Source organism: Amphiura filiformis, chromosome 16 (assembly GCF_039555335.1).
Source record: "Amphiura filiformis chromosome 16, Afil_fr2py, whole genome shotgun sequence".
Lineage (NCBI taxonomy): Eukaryota > Metazoa > Echinodermata > Ophiuroidea > Amphilepidida > Amphiuridae > Amphiura > Amphiura filiformis.
The window spans coordinates 26964434-26981560 of NC_092643.1; the positions used below are offsets into that span (position 1 = coordinate 26964434).

General features: G+C 38.2%; 1 protein-coding gene across 2 annotated transcripts in view; it reads left to right on the forward strand.

Moving 5' to 3' along the window:
* Window positions 1-17127, forward strand: part of LOC140135822 (NPC intracellular cholesterol transporter 1-like) — a 49310-nt gene that overhangs the window by 2331 nt on the left and 29852 nt on the right. The window contains exon 1 of one of the 2 annotated variants that reach the window (XM_072157448.1): window positions 16563-16816. The exons of the other annotated variant lie outside the window; for it this stretch is intronic. The gene's annotated coding sequence lies outside the window, so the exon portion shown is untranslated. Of the gene's footprint in view, window positions 1-16562; window positions 16817-17127 lie in introns of those variants that run through there. 2 annotated transcript variants of the gene reach the window in all.

Genomic DNA, 17127 nt, shown 5'->3' on the forward strand with positions numbered 1-17127 from the left:
AAAATTTTGAATATTTTGGCCAAAATATTCCGATGTCCAAAAACATGCAGGTAATATGGGACACTTGACGATGACGTCATTTTGACGTCATAGCGTCCAAACAAACATAAAAACAAGGTAATATTGCCAGTTTTATTAATCTTAAAGGACAGGTTGTTCATCATGACAATCTCTTGTGGGCATATCTTCTTTAGTTTTTATGCAAATAAGTTAAACGTCCTTAATGGTCCCATATTCCCTGCAGGTACCCTAGATTAAATGCGCGCGAAGCGCGCGAAAATTTGCACTTTTGGGGCTAAAATGGGTAAATATGAGGTTAATTTGGTCAGAAACCCATTATCAGGCGTCAACATTGGGGGGGGGGATGATTGTATGGACCATCCCCCCCTGGCAAAATATTGGGGGGGATAAATCCCCCCATCCCCCCGGGATCTACGCCTATGGTGATCGCTGAATCTCCTTTCAACCACGTGTGCTTCTGTCATCATAACCATTGCAAGTTCTTTTGGGCAGTCCCAAGTGCCACGGAAAAATGGTGAAATCAAAACGGAAATTCTGACAAAACTATAATATACTACGTATGTGCCTTATAGAGTTGGAAAAATCTTTCTTCAGCGAACTATATTAGTGTCACCTGTTTCGACAGATTGAGAAAATAATATGGTCAGAAGCGTTCTGTGTGTGGCCCATTCTTTGGTACTCAACAGCGTGCGTCTAGTGCAGGGCAATACATTCAAATATTGTTTTCACCTATCGCTATGGTAATTAATCCGGTTACTTCACTACTTCTACAGCGAATTAGGTCACAAACATTATAGAACGCGTGTTCCGTGTTGCAATTGGACTTTTCAGGATTGCAGATGTCCTCGAGTCAAAGCATGGTCAAAGTTAGTTTAATTTTTGATAATAGTTTGATAAGGGATATCTACAAGATCTTTACGAGTATTATTAGATTCAATACCAACAATTAAACAAAATCTAGTTTTATAATTCACCAACACACTAAATTGATAGACCAAGAATGGTCTATCATGAATTTACAGGTAAAAAGCAAGTAGGGTCAAACAGTGTCATCGCCCCGATATCTTCATGGCAGAAATCGTCATGGTAGGTTGAATCCACAGCCACGCATGGCCATTTTGTTCCGACCTTTGAGACGCATAATGAGCCGAGGGACATCCGACTAAGGCTACTGACAATAGCCTGGTAATTGAATTGACCTACGCTGCGCTATAGTTCGGCACATATAAAATCAGAATTGTTGTCAGTTTTTGAGTTCAAGACGCACGGTTCTTTCTCAAGACGCAAGCTAACGACTATCATATCCGTTCAACACATAATATTCAAGTGCAAGGAACAAAATATGGCTTCTTTAGACTAAATAAATTACGGGAGATATTCATCATTTTCTACCCCGGTATCCAAAGATTTATCGTCTGAATATCAAATCGTGCATATAGCACATTCACGTGTATCGATCCCGGCCTTCCCGGGTATTCATTTCAGTGTCTCTGCTGTATAATGTAATTATTAACCGGGCGATGTCGGTGTGGGTCAGAGACATGTTCGCCAAATACATAAAATACAAGTAGGATCAGAGATGTGTTCGAAAGCACCAGATCAGCGAACACTTAAGTGTAAGGTAAAAAGTGTAATTACGAAGAAGCTCGAAGAAATGCATCCGTATGTTCTCGCTCTTTTTCTCCAATATCCGCATTGATGATTTCTCCTAACAGTCTTGCTTGGAATTAACAAGAGCACCCACACTTAATAAAGAACAGTTTTTTTGCACGCTTAAGCCTACAACGTTTACTAATGAAGCACCCAAAAATGAAAAAGTCCGAAACTTTCAGATTTTCGTATTTCCAGGAACTCATACCGTACTACGAGAGTAAGGAAGACCGTCGAAATCGGGGGCAAATTCGCGGAAGCCATGCTCAATACGGTAACTGACGGCGATATATTGGCACGTCATTATATCTGACCTAGAGAGGTTGCGATTTCCAAACGTACGTATCGTACGGCAGTGCATCTATTCAAGCATGGTGCAGTCAATGTCTAGACCTTTGCAGGACTTAAACCCCATTAAAAGCTATTAAGCCAGATAACACTCATTGAAAACAGCTCAACTATGTTACATCAGATCTTCTCTGGTTAAATCCACACACACATGTGTCTGTTTTACCTGTGTGATGAGCAATGAGCTGGTATTATAGTTTCAGTTGGGTGAACGATTATAAAGCAAACGCAAGGTAACAATTACTGTGTGGCCTTTGTTCACGAAATGAGACAATACTGTGCATATTGTTAACCACATTCTTGAAAATGAGAAACATAATGGCTGTGGGCCGTAACACGGTTTGGAAATAATTTCTTCATATTTTTTGGTGTTATCTGTCGTTTACATATCCATCCAAACACACCAAAGTGCAAATATTTCCAAACACCTAAATTAGCTAAAAATTTAGGACATGTTACAAAACTATATTTTCTAGAATTTCAGAAGAGTACTTTTAATATTGGCCGGTTATTTTTCACACAGCGACGTTAACTAGGCAATGTACTATTACCTATAACATACACTAAAACACCAAAGTGCGAATATTTCCAAACATCTAAATTAGCTAAAAATTTAGGACATGTTACAAAACTATATTTTCTAGAATTTTAGAAGAGTACTTTTAATATTGGCCGGTTATTTTTCACACAGCGACGTTAACTAGGCAATTACCCATACTTCTATCATACACTATTTGTAGAGGTTACGCGTCGAGGAAAACGGACAGTAACTGCAGTATGGAGATCTATGAGATTTTGAATAGATGCACGGGTGTTTGACTATGTTTGGAAATCGCAAGCTCCAGTTATTTCGGTTTTAGTATCATAGTTGATACTATTTTGTATTTACTTATTTCATGGAGCTGTTCGGCAAAAGAGCAGTTAGTGCAAAATATAGAGCTTGCGATTTCCATTTCCAAACGTGCGCGTGCATCTTTACAAAATCCCGTCACAAAGTTTTGAATAGATGCACGGGCGTATGACATGACACGTACCTTTGGAAATCGCAAGCTCTCTATTATATCAGAATGACAACGTACTGTGGCTTTAAAGAGGAAAGAACATATCTGGATTTAATCATATTGTAAAAACAAGCTCAACATTTTTAATGACAAAACATAATCTATGACAATTGAAGTGTCCAACTCGCCAAACTTCTGAATAGTGTAAAAGAACGTTGTGATGTATAAGGACAAGGTCGCCGACCCAAATCCTAGTATAAACATTTATTACTGCCATCTCCCTGGCTAGTTGGCATGGCCAACGACGTGTCCTCTTTAAGGGAAATGGTTTAGATGCAGTAAAGCCTCTCGCCCCTGCATCCTGCCTCAGTGAAGACCAGATCTTCGAGTAGCTTTTTTCGCCAGCGTTAGCTGGCTATGATCTAATTCGGAGATCGTCTTTGTTTGCTAAAGAGATTACGGGGTACTAGCATTGGTTTGAATTACTTTGCGGAACTTTTATGGTGAAAATATATAATAGACCTGTTATTGGATTTGTAAGAAAAAGAAAGTATGTTTTGCCGTTTCAACGAATGAAAACGAGTGAGAATTTCAAAAGTTATGGTTTGAAGGAAATATGACATTAAAAGTTCATGCCAGGCCTATAATAGTTTCCACAGCATATCAACGAAAGAAAATTATAGAATCCTTGTTATCAGGCGTTCTTAGATTTACATTCGCAGACCTCCTGGAGATCAGCACAGCATGAGATGTGAGTGTATTGATAACATGATTAAAACCTTTATGGACGTAAAAGTCAAAGTAAAAATATCTTATAATCTGTATCGTTTTATGGATAAAAATGACTCAAAATGTCATTTATGAAATAATTTATATCTTAAACATCAGTTTTGTCTTTTCAACGGGAAAAATTCGATGCAATTTCAGGGCCTATTTTTGATATGGGTATAATTTATATACATGTAGGCCTATTATAATTGAACAATATCAGTCTTTATACATTTTATAATGTGCTATATTAAGTATAAATTGCGAATTAATATAAAATTAATGTGCATGTATAAGGCAAGTAGGATGGCAGTTTTAGCCAATTAACTAAAAACTGCATTTCTTTATATTAATAATGAGCTAAGGGTAGCCTAAAAGGCAGAAAAGACAAAAAGACAGAACAATTTGGAGTAATTAATTGACAGGAAGTTATAGGAGTTGTTTGGTTTGCTGTTTCTGTGTGCATGTTCTCATCATTGATGGTTTGGTGGACTGTCATGAAACATGATGGATCATAAAAAGAGTGATCCTAAAATGCCACCACCCAAACTAATTACAAGGCATCTTCTGCATTGAAGCTGGCTTTCCCTTTAAAGGGAATTTTTATTATTATCAACAACTGTACCTGGCCTGCGCTCGCGCTTTGCCTTTCTTACAAAAATCCTTGGTTGGCCAGGTAGCTCGAGTTGCGTGTGGTTCCCATCATACTCTGCTGACTTGCAATCTGGTTAATCATATCTATCAACCTTTTTGTTATCATATTGTTATCTACCCAAGTCTTTTATGGTTCTTAGTCCATATTCACAAGCTGTTAAAAATAGTCTGCTAAATTATTATTAGGCGTGGCTAGTCTATTTCAGGCATACTAAATTATATTTTTGATCCACTTGACACGATAAATCGCTATTATTAGAAGCAATCTACATGAAATTGAACTTCTGACCATTTTGATATTGTTCTTTCTAGATCAATGTGCAAATATCGACAGTGAAGTGTTTAGACAAGGTTTGAGTTATCTTTCATAATTGTATTACTAGCCTGATAATCTTGTCTCCGAATTATTATATTATAATTACGCAATTTTGGACTACTATACTGTTTCCCTGCATTTTGCGCCATTTATAAGATATTTACAAAGAATAGTGACGATTGTATGTGTTCTTCCAAATGTTCATAATTGTAAACACGATAATAAATGGGCCTGTAATTTTCTTAGGTGGAAGTATAGTCCCAAACAAAGAGCTCGTGGACGGTTTGGAGACAGGTTCACAGCTCAGGTGTGGATGAGATGCCGCGTTCTAAGAATCCCCGTGTTAAATTAGCTCGGGAAACTCAGGGGGGGGTCACAAAAGCTACAAATTTATATGACTGGAGATTTGTCCACCATAAATATTTCGGTGACCGACATGTCTGGAACAATGGCAGTTCCTTTAAATTACATGATAATCAAGCATTTGTAAATATCGTTAGACCAAATCCCGGGGACCAAATACAATGACAATTTTGTTCATTTTGGAGGTTGTATTATCTACCTGTATGGATAAAACTGGGGGATATTGATGCTTTGCCTAGAATTGCTGATGACACGGTTGTTTGATCGTATGATGTCGAACTGAAAGTTGAACACTGATGGCGGTTTTATCTCAAATCTTGTTTGCATGGACACTTGTATAAAGGCATAAAACAATAAAAATGAGACACATGCAGCAAGGAATTATCAAACTACTTTTTTTAAAATCATGATATGAAAAGAATAACTCATATTATTGGCCTAAATTAAATTAAAAATATTATAAATAGTGCCCTCAGTTTCCACACAAATATACAATTTATAGAATAAGAATTACCACAGAAAAATTGATGATAAAGAAAAGAAAATACAAGTTAAAAATAGTAACATTATACCTAAATAATATATGTGTATATTAGTATGATATAGTTGGCGGTATATTGTAAAGGTTAGAAATCTTACTATATAAATTTGCCTAATGTTGTGTGCGTGCGGGGGTGTAGGGGTGCGTGTGTGTCAAAGGCTCCGTCCGAGCCTCGCCAAATTCGCACGGGGGGTGCAGAAAAATACGGAGAGTGTCGTAAGCTACCTTCGGTCGCAATCGGAAGTCGAAGGTCAAAGGTCAAATTTTAAACTTGGTCCGATTGGGCTGTAATTTAGTCCTAAGCTACCTTCGGTCGAAGGTCAAAGGTCAAATTATAAACTTGGTCCGATTGGGCTGTAACTCGGTGGGTGGAATCCTTGATGCGAGGGGAATGCGGAGGTCACATTTGGTTGAGATAAAATAAATCGGAGGAATCGGGCTCAATAAAAGTCCCTGTGATTAGGCCTATCATTTTGTGCTGGTGACTGGATTATATAAACCCTTTAAATAAGAAAGAAATGGTCAGTTAAATAAATCCATTAATTAATTAATAATTAATTAATGTCAACAAAGGTTAAAGGTCATCAAACAGGTCAAAGGTCATGCTATGTTGCTGTTATGCATTACGGGCATATTGAGCATTTACGCATACGGGTATAGTTCTAGTATTACTAAATGACCTGAATTGGAACGGTCCGTGCATTTCCCATGGATTAGCATGTGTCCCTCACGGACCAACCTGGTTAAACAACAAACAAACAATGTATAATGTAATGTTGACGAGAATTGGCTATGATAATGTCATTGGCCATAATCATATCAGGTGAATAGTAGATAACATTAAGACAAACACAAGAAGGGCAGACTGTAATCAGGTTGCAACGTAACGCTGTGTTATTTATTGCTTTTGTGTAACGTAAGTCTCAAAATTATATTTGTATACAACAGAGCCAAGGTGATACATATGGTGTAAGGCAATCATAAAAAGTAAGGCCTTTTTGTCATAATTAAGAGTTACCTATTATAATAAAGGCGTCCCGATGTCACCTGAAAACATTTTTCCGTGGGGAAGTTTCCCCCTGCCTCCCGCATACCCTGGTTAAGCCGTTTAAGATCCTGAACTTGGTTATCTTGGATCCGTGTGATCAAGAAGTGGCTACAAACAATCAGATAAATAAGAAGATACACCATGAAGATAAATAATCAAGGGTATTACGGTATGATAGAGGCCAGGAACACAGACTCATATCTGCCAGACACTATTATGTCTTCATTCTAAATAATCATCATCAGACATGTATTATTCTTTTAAAGAAAATAACTTGACATTTCCGGCTTTGAACCCGTGACAATGAATAGTGATAGTCAAATTAATGGCGGTTAAATTTTGTAAAATGTAATATCGTGGTTGACTTCCGATCAGTTTTATCATGTACCAGAGGAAAAACTACCCAGAAGGCATCGTAATACTTGTAGACTGATTGATAGTCCACTTTGTATGGCAATTTGTCGCTGGGACATTATTACATGTACTGTGAATATAAATAATACACCATATTTAAACCAGGAAGCGTAGGGTGCATAATACTTGCCTTTTCATAACAATTTGCCCATTGCCCATGTTGGACCAGTTGTTGCTGAACAAATTCACCCCATTTTTAGCATGCATCATTTTAATTAGACATGGAGTTGTCAGACCTTCGCCTTCAGGAGGCATTTGATGGCAAACATAACAGTTATGTTAGGGGTACTCTCTTGTCAAAAATGGAATGAGTTATTAGCCCGGGGGCCACTCGAATATGAAAGTGACGTACATGTGCCCTCCATGGTATAGGGGTCTATCAGTGTAGAAATTTTCAGAAAAAAGGGGATCATTCGGTGTTGGCAACGTTAAAAATGGGGTGATTTTGTATGTGAGCGCCCAAAATTTCACATCATTGACAAAAAAAAATAGCTTTTTACCCAATTTTACAGTACAAAATAGACCAAATTCGTTCATTTTGCTGAAATGCGCGCGTAGCGCGTTGAAATTTCAATTTTGAGGACTAATTGAGGACTAACGTATGTCAATATATGGGAGTGCCCCCGGGGGTTATTAGTCACTCTTTCTGTCTAAAGAGCATTCATTAGATAAATTCAGGAATATGTCGACTAATCAAGTAGCCACAAATCAGCAATAGATCATGTCCACCACAACTGGGCTTAAATTTGTGGAGATAGAGTCAGCAACTCGGCAATAACTTGTTATTGAGGAGCCGAGTTGTCTACTGCTTAGGAACTCCTTCCTATTTTGAAGCAACATAACTTTTAAAACATCTCATTTCATAATTTCATGTGAATCCGAGATTCCGTTCTAAAGAACATGTAATTTCATATAGATTTTTTTACATCTCATCAGTGATAGATTCAGACAATCCTGGCGGAAATTCGTTGCCACACCTGCAATCTTGCAATGTTGGTAAAAGCATACACTCGAAAGAGTTAAGTAGCTTTAAGTACGAGGGCTGGTCAATAAGTTCCCGCAACTAAGGTGTATATCCGCTCATGCATGACTTGGATGGCTGTTACTTACGCTAAATTCAAGTTTGCACTTTCGTCTTTCAAAACGAATATGTATTAGCGATGCTGAATGCTTGATTACGTAATGACATTAGCATAAACACAATAGCGTATGGGCACTGCCTGATTTATGGTGAAAAGTAGTCAAGAAAATCTCGCGCCAAATTGAAGTATTGTTACATAATTCCAAATATCTTGAGAATAAAAGTATGGAATCTGGCCCGGTTTTTGCAGCTTTATAGACCGATAACATAGGCATGATGGTGGACTCTTTTTAGACATATACCATTTTTATTAAAGAAAAGAAAGCGTGTTGAATATCTCCAATTTTGAGTAGGCTTTATCACCCATTGTTCTTTACATAATAAGAGATAGAAAGATTAATCGATGACAAAATTTAACCAATGGTACCTGGTTTGATTGGGGATCTACTGATTATTAAAAAGGGAGGTCCCAGTGGTGAAATCATAAACATTTCTTTCTTAATGAACCCTTGTTTTCAAAAGGTCTTGTTTTTGTAATTAAAGTAGCACACCATAGAAAGGCTCTGGATTGAATAAGAAATTTGAATTTCGAAAGGTGTGTCTAATTTTAGCATAAGACTTGGTATAGCGATTCACTCACAAAGCTACTGTTCCGTAAACCTTGTATTAGTCATATTTTTAGCGCTTTTTTGATGAAATTTTACGTTTTTCATAAATTTTTGGTACATTCAATCATGCATACCATCAACGCATGCGCATATTTCCATTTTTGTTGCAACAAGTTCTATTGTCCTGACTATAATCTCTAATACCATACCAATAACCATATTTGGTTTTGTTTTATTTTGGAGATAATTTGGATTCTTTCTTCTGCCGTGTGGGCTCTTTTTCGCGATTTTCACACCATTTTTGCTTGTTGTTATAGGCCTATTTTTGGTAAAGTTCAAAGACGGTCCCTTTCCTCATCTGCTGACGGATACATTTCTTCTTTCACAATTATCAATTGAATATACTCAGATTACCTCATACCAAAAATAAGGCTTGTAAAATGCTTTGGTCCTTAGTTCTGCTTCTTTTCATTACACGTTCCTCAACGTCAATTCAAATTTCCCGCCAATGTTGACAATTGTCAGTGTACATATAGCAATGACTTTATGCAAATGAGATTACGTAATTACAGGTACTCTGATACTAATTGTTGTGCGTTTTGAAAGACAAAGGTACAAACTTTATTGATCGTAAGTAACAGTCATCTAAGTCATGCATGAGCGGAGATAAATAATGGTTGCGGGATATTATTGACCAACCCTCGTATGTGATATTTCTGCCGGTATTTCTGCACACTATTTGCACAATAGTTTAGACATGCACATTGAGCTTACAGTCCCCCCTTCCCCTTTCAATGTAGAAATAATGAGGATGTAATTGTCCATATCATCATTGCGATAGTGGAGCGGGGAAGGATGTTGTTCAATGCTTTGTTCTTTGGCAACCTTTATCGCCAAGAGTGTAGTCTAGTCTTAGCCATCATACATTTTGATAATCCCCTCCTGTGTTATGGATCCTGAGGAAGGCATGTTGGCCTGGTGATGTTTGATATTATTCATTCTATTGCATAATTGGATCACTCACAAAGAGCGCAACTTCTTATTCAATGGGTGCGTCTTGTAAAGAATTCACGTAATTTGATTGGTTTTCAGGTGTATAATATCTCACAATAGTTGATAGTGATATTAGTCAGGGCGCGCGCCGCCACGCAACGGCGGCACGCTTGTTGCTTCTCAATGATCGCGCGATTATGCGTTCGCGTAATAGGCCTACACGTGCGAGAACTAAGAACGCGTTTCGGCGGCTTAGATGTTCGTGATGGTTTCGTTCATTTAAAACAACGGGGATGTCCTCACAAAAGTAACTTTATTTTTTCTGAAAAAAGGCAGTTTTTCTCGCAAAAATTACATTAAAACTGAATAAGAATGAGAATAAATGATAGGATTTTGTCTTTTGCCTATCAATATCGTGTCATAATGGATGGGCTGGCCAATATTTTATCGTAGTGGATACCGGCTGCGCCGGCATCCACTACTCAAAATATTGGCCAGCCCATCCATTATGACCCGATATTGGATCGGCAAAAGACAAAATCCTATTATTTATTCTCTAATTAAAACATTTTTGTTCCAAAGTGAGCACCTTCAGGAAAACAGGTTCTCCAAGAGTTCGTTGTATGTTCAAGAACATAAAAAAGTTCCTATATAGAACTAATAATGGGTTCAATGCCTGACAGTATGCGCACGCATCATCACAATTTCCATTGTTTTTTGCCTGACAGTATGCGCGCGCATCATATTTTGTTCAGGGCTCGTGTTTTTAAAACTCCCGCCACATCACAATAAGACTATTAAAGGCCCATTCAGTGATTTGCTCATCCGGACGATCGTAAAAATCATCAAAATTCAGATTTTGGTACCTTTGTAATTGGCATAGATGTGCTAACATAGCCTGCTAGTGGTTCGGTCGAAAGCCGTGTATTTGAGACAAAATAAAGCATTTACATGAATCTGGACTTCTGATACTGACAGTACAAAAAGTCCGACTCGAGATCGAAAGAAGCTCACTCTCCACCGTACCAACACGCGTTGCGTATTGTTTCTACTACTTATTACATCAGTAGCTACTATTTTAAACAAAATACACAATTTTAACTGTTTTTCATATTTAAATTGACCGTTAGTTTGCCTCGGTGACCTTTAATTGCTTATTTTGTTTTCTACTACAAAAATTAAGCGTCTGTTTTAAATCAATTTAGACTCTACTTCCCCGTGTTAGAAACACTGGACTAGGAATTTTTCCAGTCGATTGGTGGCGCACTGTACGAAAATCTCGATTTTCTCGAGTCGATCTGAGTTGAAGTAGAAAACCTTTCTAAAACTTCTGTTTTTTGACTAATTTGTCGATGTATTCAGGGGAAAAGTGGTTTAATGAAATTCTGTAGACTTATTCTTTATTTCTAAGCAACTCTGACAAATTTTCATTTTTTTTAATGTTCCTGTGAAATCACTGAAAGGGCCTTTAAACAGTGTAGTGGTTACATGGGGTTCATTCAAGCATAAAAATATACCAGTCCCTTGCCTTTGTTGATAAACATTGAGGTCACCTCATCTATAAAGACCCATTTAGACCCGTTTGGAGGACCTTTAGTGGAATTGTTTTGAAGAATCGTTAACCCTAACACCCGAAAATACCACAAAATACCACGAGGATAACCACTTAGCGTGCATGAATCCCAGGGGATGCGATGACGCAATCACCGTAAGTGCTATATATGCTCAGGGAATCATGCCCGGGCCAGCGAAACCCATGTGGCTATGGGCGATCGTGTGCTTGGCATGTGAAGAGTCTAAGGTTCGAATCCTGGGGGTACCAACTTACCAAGTGACTTCGTTGTTCATCTTTTCTCCTTTTTCGTTTCTTCAGTAACTTCCGATAGCAAAAAGCAGTGCCTGGTGTCTATGGTCTGTGGTGAAAGGTGACACGTGGAGGGCATCCGAAAAACCTTTGTATCACCTTTATTTTTTTATAAGAGTAGGAACAATTACTGTTGTAGGATGTCTTAATGTCGACATGTTAGCATTTCCTGCAAAAATTATCTAATGCAATGCATTATGGGAAGACAGACCTTATTCAGTTTTTGATACATCGTGAACTGGTATAGCATGAAAGTGAACTCTTGGACTGTGAACACCTTTCAACTTAACCAAACTAATCAGTTTAATTTCACTTCCGATAGTCTTCAATTATCTTGTATTATGGTTGCTTTTAACTTTCACAATCTAGTGTAATCACAGTCCACGTACAACTGTCCGTGATGAGTGCTTTTAGCATCGTTTATAAATGTTACATGAGAAGAGATACGTAACTCGTGATGGGGTTTATGAATGTATTTACAGGTATGTACCAACACGAACAACGAGAAATTTAGTCTACAGTTTTGATCGGTCATTGATGTTTCAAATCAATGTATTCGTAAATCGTGAGATAACGAAACATATATCACTTTGGACATGTTGGATTGTTCCAACTCCAGGAAACCATGGAAACGTGGACAGTCTTATTTGATATTATTTGATTAAATAGCCAATTGTGTACTTGCACGCAGGTGTTTTATATTAACCTGACATCTATCAACGTGATCATCAATTGAATACCTGAATACAAAACCCACCCAAGTCCATGAAAAGTGATTTTGAGAAAACTATTACCAAATGTGTATCATACGCTGGGTTACATGCTGGATTTCACATGCTCAAATAGACATGATAGACGCACATAGAGGGTGGATTTGGGTTCAACTTTTGTACATTATGACAGGCCTATGTATAAGCAACATTTTCCCATGCTTAACTCAATTTGGCCAAAGTATGGACTTGGGTGGGTTTTGTATTCAATTGTCTTCCAGGAGGAGGTTCATCAATCTTGGTTTTCATGATCTTACCCGGGGGTGTACAAGTGGTGCCAAAAGTGATCCTGATGGACCGTTATACAGCTGGTTATAGTCATGCTAGGAGTAAAAAGCTGTACATAAGATCAGATATAATGTATAAATGTAAATATCTTGAATCCGTGCCCTTTCAGTCACTAATGTCCTTCAGTAGAGAATAATATTACCTTAAGCCTTATTTAGTTATCTCTTCATCTCTCTCTCCCTTTTATATTTGTTAACACGATTACCTAACTATCTATTGTATTCTCTTTCTTAGTTATTCTTCAACCTTACACTCTAACAAAGAGGATATACGAGAAATAAAATTATAATAGATAAACTACAACGTAAAGAAGATGGTGTCATCATTGTTTGTAGGATCACTTTGTTTTTATGTAAGAGGCCCACTGCCATCAAGAGAACCCTCATCAAGCAAAAATAACTCGTTTGTTTGAAATGATCTTCCCGCCGGAACTCAACAACAACCCAAACAGGAGATATTTGCGGTTCGCACTACCTCCACCCACACCCTTGTCTACGTTTATGATGTCCCGCGATCCCTGTATCTGTTACGATATAGACGTTCGCTTTTCGTATCTCTCTCCTTGTTGGAAAGGTATAACGTTGAGGAGATAGGAACATGTACAGAAGATACGGGACCTACTCTGCCATGTTTGGCTGAGTAACGGTACATGAACACGGTCTTTTGTGCCTATGTAAATTAGTCATTGTGTAAAGCTGTGTTTATACCCACGGGTTACTCATCATCAGACTGAATCATTGTCGCTAACTACACAAGTTATAGTGTGCAATTTTAGAGAAAGTTGACCGACATAGGGTGTCAATATAGGCCTACGTGTCGCTTTTGAAAAACAGCGAATCATGCGCATGCTCAGCAGGCAAATACGACGGCGATTTAGTACACTGACCATGCGTGCGATTCAGGTTTCTCCAAAAGCGATTAAGTATAAATGCATCTTTAGAAATGACCGGCGATTGTGTGTTCTCAAGTGGGTTTTATCATGTTAATTAGTGACCTCGATCAAGCATTGAAATGCTGTCATTTTTTGTACTGGATCGTTCAAGCATCTCCAACAAATTTTTCAATGTAAGTGCCTCTGGCCCTAGAAGTAAATACGGATACTATGGCCAGAGTTCTAGGGCTAGTTACGATGGACAATATTCTGTAGTCAGTTAGACTGCGGAACTCAGTCCTCAATGATAGTCAGTCATTTATCTTTTGGTCGTTATATGACTATCATTTGAGGGACTGAGTTGTTATAATATATCTTCCGAGGTGCAATTTCAGACAATAGCTGGGGATTAGTGGGGCAGAGGTTATCTATTGAATCCTTTCATGACCACTGAAGCATAGTCAAGTCTGCCAAGGACACTCGGCACAAATTGAAAGACCATATGAATTCTCGACAAAAGAATGCATGCATGTCAGGTCATCGACACCAATTTGGTGTTTGTTATGACACCAAATTGGTGTTTGTTATGCACCTCGAAATATGTACCTTAAAGTCTGTGTCTAGGCATTGCTATGTTCATAATCATGATAATCATAATTCGCTGTAGAAGTAGTGATATGTAACAGGATTAATCACCAGCGATGAGGATTGAAGGCCTATTCGCCGTAGAAGTGATGTAATAATCGGATTAGCCTAACTACTAATAGATAAAATACAATTTTTGAATATATTGCCCTGCGCTGCAACGTTCACGCGGTACCTATGCATTGAACCACATGTCAAAGAACAGGGATCAACACCTGGATCTAGCCCTAGAACTCTGGCCATAGTATCCGTTTTTACTTCCACTAGGGCAGGAGGGTGAAAGTGCATATAGGAACAATGCCAAAAACTACGTCACGCCGGTCACGCTATTGTTCGACTTAAACTACATCATTCGCCATTTTGTAAATATTAACGCATGATCGTTGCTTTGAAGTTTCCACCGGATAGTCTGTGGATAGCGCAATTAGGAGCATGCTTTGACCATGCGCAAAAAAATGAATATCATGAAGATGTTTAAGATTGATTCTTAGATGTTTCAAAAATTACCGTCATATTGCATAGATTCATCAAAGAATGGTTTGAAGTACTAACCTTATTTAGTAATTTTAAAAATCGGGAGAATTTTACAAAATCAATGTTTTTACCTGTCGGTATTACAACTCGTGAAACAAATTAGTGATGTGCCTGGGTGACCTAATCTACTAACCTTTAACGTTTCCTCTATGAACTCTAACCCTCCTGCAATATGGCGCCTATTGTCTAGAGTTAAACTACATCTTTCGGTGTGTTACGTAATACTACGATGCCTATCCCATTATATCGATCCCTGACTAGGGCCAGAGGCACTTACATTGAAAAATTTGTTGGAGATGCTTGGACGATCCAGTACAAAAAATCAATGCTTGATCGAACCAATACAAATGTGTGTCAGGTCACTAATTAACATGATAAAACCCACTTGAGAACACACAATCGCCAGTCATTTCTAAAGACGCATTTATACTCAATCGCTTTTGCAGAAATCTGAATCGCACGCATGATCAGTGTACTAAATCGCCGTCGTATTTGCCTGCTGAGCATGCGCATGAATCGCTGTTTTTCAAAAGCGACACGTAGGCCTATATTGACACCCTATGTCGGTCAAGGATTCAGTCTGATGATGAGCAACCCATGGGTATAAACACAGCTTTACACAATGACTAATTTACATAGGCACAAAAGACCGTGTTCATGTACCGTTACTCAGCCAAACATGGCAGAGTAGGTCCCGGATGACGGTACATGTTCCTATCTCCTCAACGTTATACCTTTCCAACAAGGAAAGAGATACGAAAAGCGAACGTCTACCTGGATCGTAATTCTATAGAATGATTAGTATCTTTGAAAAGAGCGGTATTGTATTCAATCAATGATTGCAGACATACGCAGGTGATGAGTGCAACCTACTTGTAGTGCAGGGCGATATATTCAAAAATTGTATTCATCTATTTGCTATGGTAATTAATCCTGTTACATCATCACTTCTACGTTCATGTACGTTTCATTCGCACCTGTACGATTAGTATCTTTGAAAAGGGCGGCATTGTATTTAATCTATGAGCACATATACACAGGCATATGTGATGAGGCTGTTTATAGTGCGGAGCAATACATTATATTCAAAAATTGTTTGGAGCGGGTTTGGACCCATCGCTATGGTAATTAATCCTGTTACATCACTACTTCTTCGGCGAATAGGATGCAGGCGCGTCCGTGAGACTGCTTGTTTACTCCAATTCACCGTAGAAGTAGTGATGTAACAGGATTAATTACCATAGCGACCGGTCTACACTTTTTTTAATGCAATGCCCAGCACCAAAAGCATGCTGCACTTATCACCTGTGTTACAGTGCACCTGTCTGCAATCATTGATTGAATACGATGCCGCTCTTTTCAAAGGCACTAATCTTACAGGTGCGAGTGATCAGGTCTTTGTCTTTATCGTGTTTATTCTTGTTCTTTGATAATCTATGCTGCAATGCAGAGGCTCAGCCATGGCTCAGCCAAGGATAACCAGGGATCTAGAAGAAGGGATAAGCATCCTAGTCTGCTGCCCTCATTCGGAATATGTATCCTAGGTCTAGACAAGAGGCGGATTAGCGGCCATTTTGTCTTCGACATGATTTTATTAACGTGTCCTTATACTTTAGTACACAAATATATAAGTTAACAGGTTTACAATATTAAAATTATATTTTGAATATACAATATATTCTGTAGTAAATCGATCAAATGACGGTGATTGTTCAGGTATCATATGCTTGATAAAATTAAACTGTCTGACCAGCTGCACTTTCACCCTCCTGGGATAACTTCTTTTAACGACTACTTCTGTGGTACACTTCTATACTCACCGTAAAGTTGTGCGTAGTACGTGTGTGTACTGTGTGAACTGGGATGTATAGAACCATATGTGTATAGTGTGTGACCGTCGAGTTAACGTCCCCACCGAAGGACGAAGCTCTCTTATATACAGAAGCAGATACCTAACTGGGACAGTGGAATTTGAATTAAATCTGCAGGTGCTATACCAATTCAAATATTCAATTCAGATTGATTAATCAATAACACCGTAAGTGACGCGCCGCCCGGGGTTAAACCATGACCAAACACAGTCTGTTTTAAGAATTGAACTGGGGACCTCATGCTCTAGATGTCAGATACCTCAGCCTCGCATCTAGTGTCTGCTCGACACTCGTATATCCTTATCGCATACGCGTGACATACTCACATCATGTTAACATGATCAAAAACTGTAGTCACAATAAAATGATAAAATATTCAATAAAAATTCCCTATCTTGCTCTATATAACTGAACCACAAAATGACCTCATATAATATCGTGCTAGTTTTGATTTCTTCACTCACAATATGCATGCATT